Genomic DNA, 8,133 nt, shown 5'->3' with positions numbered 1-8,133 from the left:
TAAATAGGAATATACTGTAACAGCGCGCACACGCACATATAAAAACATGTGTTAAATTGTACCTATTACGTCCGTCGTTTTATTGTGTAAGAAACTTCAACAAATATTCTTCCATTTGATGCAAATACAAGCAAAAAAAAATTCATTTTTTTTTTGGCGTTTTATAACCCCCCTCAAAAAAAGTATGAAAATAATGGACATAAATATAAAAAAAAAAAACAGTTTTCATTTTCTTTGTCTCTTATTTGAACATTTTTTTTCTCTCCAAAGAAACACACCAAAAAGTATCGATTTGGGGGAGGGGTGGGGTATAACACAAGAAAAACAAGAAATAATAATACATAATAAATACAGAAACAAACTAGAGAATTGGACACTTTGGTAATAAGGCTGACGTAGTGATGGATTATATATGTATTATATTATAAATATCACTTATTTCATAGCTGCTAATGAGGAAGGCTGCGCATATAGGGCCGGCGTCAGCGATGTCGCGTCAAAACAAACGCACTGCCGCCCTCGCGTGCGCTTACAGTAAGCGCGACGCCACGGCTTGTTCGAAAATATATTAGATCTGGGTATTCAAAACCATAAAATGTCATTCTAATGGAAACAATTCTGATTATACGTCATTAACAGTAATTAACAGGCCAGGTAGTACCCCCCCCCCCCCCCTCCTCCTCTGAATTTCCAGACAACGTTAGCTTTCCAAATGTCTTTATTGCAGAATAAGTACTTTTATACCTATTAAAACATTAATTTTTCTGCCTTCTGAGTGCAACTTACAAATATAAACCTAATTCATTCTATTCCCATTGGAATTCACAGAAATAGGCTTATATATATATTTCTTTGTTTTATTTCAATACCCAGAGCTTTGTATTGTGTTACAATGCTTTTCAGACGTGACATACGTGACTTGTCACAAATAGCCACTGTAAAAAAATAAAAGGGGGACCCGAGGCACGGACGGGGTTCGAACCCGTGATCTTCGGTTTACGAGACCGACGCCTTACCACTTGGCCACCGCGCCTGCGTCTCGTACACCGTTCCAAACTGTGTACCACTGTACTGCCTGCAGTACGCGCATGCGCTGCTGACGCCTTTCTCTCTTCCCGCCTCTTTCTTCGCTGACTAAACAGCTCCATTTGCAAAACGTGTCAGAGCCGTTCCCTGCAGCTCTATCAATGTCACTTTCTGTTCAATGCAACTGCCATTGAGACACACTGTACATATTGTATTGCACGCTACATCTCTATAAGCAGCTACCAAACGGCACGTTGGAAAACGAAAGCTGTTGGTGCAGCTAGATTTAACCCTTGCAGTGCTGGGTTGTCCATTAATTAAAACGTTCTTAAATCTAATTATTTTTTTTTGCATATTTATATTTTGGTTGCAGTTACTGTAATGACCCTGATTAAATAATGTCTCACGTGGTTTCTAGAATGAACTTACTCTATTGTTTAATATCAATAATAAATATTAGATGTATTATTTATTAATCATTCTAATACTAATAATAATGATTGTTATTGCTATTGTAACTGTGACCTCTTACACTTGGTACTAGGTCTCAGCTACAATAATAATATTAATTATTTTTTTTGTGGCATTAGCATTATTGATTATTATTGGTTTGCATTATTATCCTTTCAGGGTACAATCCATTCCAATTTTGGGGAGAATGAAACAGAAAAATATTTAGCATCTTCCTATATTTGTGTGTGTGTAATTTAAACATTTAGACAAAATAACACGGAGGACTGAGGTATCTTTTTCATTTTATATCCAAAAACTCAAATATTAAACGCAGAGTTGTACCCAGTGGTTAAAGTAGCTTAGAAAAAGTAGTGTTCGGTACCTGACATAAAGCAAGATCTGTATTTTTTTAGTTATTGGAAAACTCTAGGACCATATCTTAGAAATATTTTTTTATTATGCTACATATTTTCATTATGAATGCCTAGAACGCAGAAAAGGTGACAAAAGGTTTTTGTCGTTTTTTTCACCCACCATAACTTAAAATGCGTACGATAAACCTACCCAGCCTTGAAAAAGGCAAAGCCAGTACAACCAACCTCACACTGATGAGACCCACAAGGTCGAAACAGCTGTCTGTAAGTGGTTTGACTGGCTTTGCATCTAATCCCCACGCTGTGCTTAAAAGCTGTGTGAACAGCAGAGCATTTGCTTCTAAGGGTTCCATGTAAAAATGGATTTCGGCAAAAGGTGACAAATTGTGTGCTCATTTGCATGTCGCTTCCCAGAATCCCTTGCTGCAGTGGAAGCTAGGTGATAATAGTGAAAGGCAGGGGTCCAGACCTGTCTAAGACATGTGAATGTGCTCACAAGTGATATTCTTTAGTGGCTATATACTGTATATATATATATATATATATATATATATATATATATATATATATATATATATATATATATATATATAAGCAAAGTGGAAACTGTTAAGTAAAAAATAAACTAAATAGAGTGATTAGTGGGACCCCATTTCCTTCACCTTTTTTTTTTAATCGTTTTTGGTGTCCTCTCCCTATCCCTCTCTGCTGTAAACCCTAATATTTTAATCCTTTGAGTGCCGGAGGGGTCGCGGTACCTGAGTGCACAGTGCCGTTTTTTTGGGGTGACACAGAAGAGGACTCCACCATTTACCAACTTGGACAGATGGCGTCCTCTGCTCCTTGGGGAACGCAGGGCGCCATCTTAGCAGGAAAAAAAATACACCCTTTGAGGATAACGTAGTCGCTGCGTCATGGTGGCCCCTGGTGGTGCCTCCAGACCCCATGACATAGTGACTACGTCTTGGGGCGCTCAAAGTGTTAAATAAACAGTATATAAAAACAAAAGGTAGTGGTATGGGGTATCGCATTTCAACCGCTAACAGAAAAAGAAAGGTGAAAGTCCCTCTACAAAGCCGGTTGCTTTACCCTTTGCCACAGCTCCTCCGGTACATTGCGATCATGTGCCCCTGGAGGGCCAGAACCCATCACATGGTCGCTACGTCATGCGGCACTCAATGGATTAAGAGACAACCGCAACAACAACATCACGTTTAAGAACAGAATGTTACCATGACACTTTAATACTACGTATAGGATAGTCTCCTTGTTTCAAGTGTAGCCGAATGCCCCTGGCTACTCATTTCTCTGGCCCTTCCCTAGCACCGCAACTCCCGGTAAAGCGCTGGCAATGTTGGGATTAAATCCTTCATGGCCTGGCTATGTAATTGTATATGAGGATGTTAATTAATACAGTTCAGGATTAGCCTGGTACTACAAGGGCCTATGCCTAGCAGGAGGCCGGCCTTCAAGCCACTCTCCTGGTAAGGGCTGGGTTCCTCTAAATTTAGAGTTAAGTGGTTCTGAGAGAGTTCTGTGTTCATCTCCCTGCGTGGGCTTCTCCTGGACAGGGGTGGGCTGAACCCTTACCCTGTTAGGGGGTGAGGGAGCTGAGGAGCGGCCTGCGGGGCCTCAAGCTCTGTGGGTCTGCTCCAGGAACACACATGCTGTGGAGCAGAGCGACAGAATAAAGATCCTTGTACTGCCCATGGTGTGATGTTTGATTTCTGGGATCTGAGAAAGAGTTGCCTGTGAGGACCATCCTGGCTACCCTAGGATCCTCATGGGATGGAGGCGCTGCGCTGAAGGAAGAACAACCAGCTGAAAGCCTGACGTTATGTCTCCCCAGAACATCGCTGAGCCCTCAGGCCTTCTGTAGGGGGGAAAAAGAGCTACACAAGGAACTCTGTTATGCACAAGAACAGCAGTATTTATACATTATGCAGCAATAAATTAGGCGCTTTTCAAAGGAGGGTGTAAATTAGCCACTAATTCCTCATCTGAACCCCAGCACAGCAGGGTGTGCGTTTATAGTGAGCACTTACGCTGTCAGAGTAAAGCACGCAAGACAAATAGAACAAAAACACTTTAAGTGGCTAAAACCCCGGGCCGTGTCCACGCCATCTGCTTTTCTCATCAAAGACGAGGAAAAATGAGACTTTGTTTTTCCTCGGAGAAGTGAGATTTGAGGATGAGATTTGAAGCTTTGGGCGTGGCGATGAGAGAAGGCAAATGTTGCCAAGCAATCTTTAAGATCTACACGTGTGCGACTACGGAAATAATGACATCAATTACAGCCAGGCTTAAATTACACTCAATAATGTAATAGTAAGCATGATTAATGACGATGATAGATAGATAGATAGATAGATAGATAGATAGATAAGGCCAAGTACAATGCTGTGTGGGTTCTGGTTGATTTCTTTGCAACCCTTTCCCTGCCAATGCTTATTTGGGGGAAGCAGGGCCCCCCCGGAAATGAAACACGCTATTTTCAGCTGTAGCAAAGCTTCCCGAGATACTTACCTGTAAAAGTATTGTGTTCCAGTCCCAAACAGGGGAAACCCCCACACGTTTAGCAGGCCAATAGTAAGTAGTGGTGGGGGGAAGGTTGGGGGGGGGGGGGTAGTACTAGTGCTACTTGTACCAGTAAGTATCTGGGTAAAATAAAGGGGGGAGGGGAACTGTTGCTTTGAAGGACCAATACAAGCCAGGGTGTGTTTTTTTAAATTTATTATTGATTTATTTTATACAGGATTGAAGCAGAGGGTTTCTTGAGCCGAAGCCCATTCATTTAAGCTCTGTGTACTCCCGAAATACTTACCCTCCAAAGGGGGCGCCGGTATCTCTGCAGTTTTCTGCCGTTTAAAGCTCCCGCGTCACGCGGGCCAATAGGAAGACGCATCGGGTGACATCACGACTTCCTATTGGCCCGGAGGCAGCGGGAGCTTTGAAATGCGGCAATAGTGGGAACCCTAGATGCGAGCCAGAGTGGCTACCGGCACCCACTACGGAGGCAAGTGTCTCCGGAACCAGGGGGTCCCTGGCGTTGATACTAACAGGGTTCAGCTCCGGAGACCCCCTGCTTCCATTCTGTGTTTAAAAAAAAAACTTTGCAAAAAAAATGGTCGGCTTGGATTATTGCTTTAATATTGGCTTAAAAAATTAAACCACGAATTGAACCAGGCTCCCCTGCTTCAAACTCTCGGTGCCAGTCAGTGTCTTTACTCACTGAACCACTCCCTCTCCACAAGTATGCATCATTTAGTTCAATCCTTTGGTCAAAACATGTCAAGACGGCATCAAGGTAGACCTATTAGATGTGATATTACCCAGAAACCCACAGCTATTCAGAAGGGAATATGATGATCATTCAATGATATTGGTATTTGTAAGTGGGAAAGGGATGTAAGCTTCAGCATGAATGTTCGTTATGTGCCGAAACTCATCCCACAGGAAAATGCATCAAAATATCTAGGAATCATGGTTTCAAAGGGACAGCTAGCGAGGCTGTATCAAAGAGCGTTGGTTTATGGATTTCACCTTTGGGAGTAGCTCTGCTGAAGGACCACGGGGCTTTCAGACTCATCCACCATCTGTCATCTCCTCAGGGTGAGTCTGTTAATCATTGCATCTGACCTGTGTTTTGCAGGGTTAAATATGCTTCTATTGATGATGCTTTATCCATGTTAAGGATGATGCTTTATCCCTCCCACTGATCTAAGAGTTTGTGAAACCCCCTGTTGCGAATGACGGTCTTAGATAATTTCCTGTTTGTTGAAACATTGGACTGTTCTTTTGAATCCCAGTCCTAAATCAGTGGTTCCCAGCATTTTTTTACATTGTGTGCCCCCTGCTAGAATATATTTGTTCAGAGAACCCTTGCTGGTTTGCAACATTGCAGTGAATCTCTGTTATTGTTTAAAAATGTTGCCAAGTGTATGGGTTTACTCTGGCTGAGAAAAAGACGGAAGGTCCTGTGACATGTTTAACATTCGCAGGCATAGTAATAGATACAGTTGAAGTGGTTTGTAGGCGTCCTCTTGATAAGTTGTATGGTCTTGCGCTATGTTATAACAGATTGTTTTAGTACATTTCAATTTTCCTTGCAAAAGGATGCCACTGGGCAGAGTTTTCATTAGAAGGTTGTTGTTGGCTACTACTTGTGTAAAAAGTGTAACCTTCCAAGATGACCCAGCGACAGATTCAGATTTTGAGCTGTTTACTGATGCTGCTTGATCAGTAGGTTTTGGGTCTTGCCTTCTAAATAAGATGTGGTGACTAAGCCCAGGTCCATAGTACCGCAGACCGCGCTGAGGCATCCGCGCGGGGCGCGTTCACATTGTCTAAAGGCATTGATCGTGCCCATAGACAGCGGGGGCGCAAGCGTGAGGGGGCACGTGTTGCGCAAGAATTCAGTTCAAACTGATTTCTCGGCGCAACAGGCAGGTCACGTGAGCGGTACGCCCAATGAGGGCGAACCAGCTCCGTGATGCCCCTAGGCACGCCCATAGGCACGCCCCCCCACTGCGCATCCACCATGGACGGAAAATGCACCCGCTTCACGTGGGTGACGTCACAGCCTTCGCCCACCTCTGCGCGGGCGAAGGTTGTATGGCCTAAGCCTAATAGAGTGGAAAAAGTCTGATCTTTCTAAAAATGTGAATTAAGTAGGAATAGCCATGTTATTCTAGGTGCGATAGTGCCGAGTAAATGACTACATCAGTATTAGATGATCGAATTTTTATTGGGACTAACAATTGATATTTTAAGATAACCTTTCGCGACACCTCCTGTCTGCCTCAGGTCGAGCAATTGTGACAAAGATGTAGCAAGACTCGGGTACAGTGTCTGCCGCGATCTCCCTACCGGAGTCCATGCTTCTGAATCGGACCACCAGAGCGTTAATCCTTCGGTGCCGTAACCACCTGAGACCGCGGCGCTAAAGACGTTAAATCTGGCTACATCTGTATTATTAGGAATTGTTTCCTATGGTTGTAGCCTTAAAATTGTGGGGTCGTGATTTGGCGAATAAGCAGATTCTATTTAGAACAAACGACCTGGGAGTTGTTTTTTGCACTGAATAATTTAACATCCAGTTTTAGCTTTGCTAAGGCACACAGTGTTACTTTTCTTAAAGCAGAACATTTATTTTAAAGCTGAAGATGTGCTTAGGCGAAATAAAATGTAATTGCTGATACGTCGTCATGTTTAAAGGTCTCCGTATTTGGGGAGCTTGCACCTGCAGCGGATGTAGTGGGATACATACGCCCCAGGGAAAAGTCTAAAACATTGTGAAGAAATCAGTATCTCCTTCAACGTGTTATTCATACGGAGAGAGTGGTGTTTGATGTCGCATTTTCGATGTGTTTGGTCGTCCCATAGTAGAGTAGCCGGGGTGGAAGCAAGATGAATAGATAAGTATAATAACGGTTTAGTTTGAGGTTAGTCAGAGTTTGTTTTTACCTGGGATATCCTTTTTCTTTGGCCTTAGAGGTAGGGAGGATGTTACGAAACGTGTTGTAGTTAAAAGACGTATTTTGGGCTGGAAACAAATCCTTTGTAGATAAAGATTATGAGAAGCCTACATCTGCTGGAATGTTATTATGTTTAGTTGGAGTTACTAGGCAGGTGTGTGCATTCCCATATGGAGCTGTTCTGTTTAGGGCTGAATTTGCCCTTGCGTTTTGTATAAGGAAATCAAAGTTATATCAATCGGGTTTCAGTTTCTAGAATTGAAGACACACAGATTAGGGAATGTATGCAAATTAGGCCAGTAGAAGCTTAAAATAAAATAAAAAGGGCTCATTTGGATGGATTGCATTTGACCAAATTCTATTTTTGTAAGTGTGTTTGGTGAAAATGATTGAGGTTTACGGAAATTGTTGCTTCTCGCTCTTTTCACCGCGGAGCAGCAACTGAAGCAGCCAATGCCTGGCTAGATGAGCATTGAATGAAATGGTCAGGTCAGTCGGGTTCTAGAAGGCATTTACACTACATTACATTGCCAAAAATATTGTTATGTGCTAAAATTCAATGTTGCAATAATCTGACTTAAGATGTAAAATGCATCCAGCCCCCTGTAGAACATATTTTCTTATGATGATTTTTTGGCAAACATGCACATTTATCAGCTTTATCATCGTTATAAAATGAGAAAATCCTGTTTTCAGTTCATAGCTGAGGTTAAAACAACACCATTGATTAATTTTGAGACTAAGGTACTGTAGGATGAAATGCAACACACGCTACTAGCTGTCATGGGACTAGTTTATAAAAT

At 42.3% G+C, this 8,133-nt stretch overlaps 1 non-coding gene across 1 annotated transcript; it reads right to left on the bottom strand.

The window, feature by feature from the left end:
* Positions 1 to 961: 961 nt before the first annotated feature.
* Positions 962 to 1,033, bottom strand: TRNAT-CGU (transfer RNA threonine (anticodon CGU)). The gene has a single exon. It is a non-coding gene; the product is annotated as a tRNA-Thr (tRNA).
* Positions 1,034 to 8,133: the final 7,100 nt, after the last annotated feature.

The sequence above is a fragment of the Ascaphus truei genome, chromosome 11, assembly GCF_040206685.1.
Source record: "Ascaphus truei isolate aAscTru1 chromosome 11, aAscTru1.hap1, whole genome shotgun sequence".
NCBI lineage: Eukaryota > Metazoa > Chordata > Amphibia > Anura > Ascaphidae > Ascaphus > Ascaphus truei.
The sequence above is the reverse complement of the archived record's forward strand: the minus strand, read 5'-3'. Positions and strand labels throughout refer to the sequence as shown.